The sequence below is a fragment of the Musca domestica genome, unplaced genomic scaffold, assembly GCF_030504385.1.
Source record: "Musca domestica strain aabys unplaced genomic scaffold, Musca_domestica.polishedcontigs.V.1.1 46, whole genome shotgun sequence".
Taxonomy (NCBI): Eukaryota; Metazoa; Arthropoda; class Insecta; order Diptera; family Muscidae; genus Musca; species Musca domestica.
The window spans coordinates 2,874,828-2,875,918 of NW_026712336.1; the positions used below are offsets into that span (position 1 = coordinate 2,874,828).

At 38.2% G+C, this 1,091-nt stretch overlaps 1 non-coding gene across 1 annotated transcript; it reads right to left on the reverse strand.

Annotated features, from left to right (window-relative positions):
* Positions 1-396: 396 nt before the first annotated feature.
* On the reverse strand, positions 397-468 carry TRNAE-CUC (transfer RNA glutamic acid (anticodon CUC)). Its single transcript has one exon. It is a non-coding gene; the product is annotated as a tRNA-Glu (tRNA).
* Between the last annotated feature and the right edge of the window lie 623 nt (positions 469-1,091).

The window sequence follows — 1,091 nt, forward strand, 5'->3', positions numbered from 1 at the left end:
TAGCACTACTGCTTCCTCAAATACAAAGGTTACCATATTTAGTACCTTTTAATACTTTTCGTACCGTTCTAGTACGGATTTCCAAAAATCCAGCCTTCGGACCAAGAGTGGCCCTCACTCAAAATTTCAAGACTCTAGCTTCAGCCGTTTCGTTTCTGGGCGTTGATGAATCGTTAAGTCCGCCAGTCAGTCAAAAAGTCAGCCAGTCAATTACTTAACTCTTTTATTAAGATTGATGGAGACATTCACATAAGGGTTCCACTTCTTGGTCTAATTTACTACAATTTTATCCAAAATTTACCATCATCGTCGTGAGCGAACTTATCTCCATAACAACTATAATGCCTTTAAAGTTTACCTTTCATCCAAAACTTTAAAAAATTAAAAAATATTTATTTCCCGTACCGGGAATCGAACCCGGGCCTTCCGGGTGAGAGCCGGATATCCTAACCACTAGACAATACGGGATTGTTGGTAAACATTTTGTTCAAACACTATTTTAATATTTATTGAATCTCTACGTGGGCAAACAAACAAACGAACGAACAAACATCCATCCATCCACACACACACATTATACAGTGTCCCAAATTAAATCAAGAAAAATAACGCCATCGACCAGACACGCTTCTTTAGACAATCAAACAATAGAGCAGAACAGCAACAACAAACATCAAAAAACAAGTTTTTAGCTCATTCTCTTTTGTGTTTGCTTTGCTTGCTTGCTGCCCTCTAGGCATTTTTCTGCGCTTGTTGAAAAACAATTCATTCATTCATAGAGATGCGGGTAAAGGGGTAGGGCAGGGTAGGATTGCCCACAAGCGGCCATCACGTGTTTACACAAAATATTTATAAATACCTAGGTAGACATTTCAAATTTTCACTTTGTTATTTAAGTGGAAAATTACGTTCGAAATACAATATACCTCCACCAACCAACCAGCACTCCTGAATGTCTATCGACAATTACTTTGGAGTTAATAAAAATGAACTGCCAACAAATAAAAGCAAATTGTAACTCTTTTCCTTCCACGGGCATTTGTTGGCGGCGCAATGAAGCGCCGCATCAATTTGATGCCCAATAACAATAA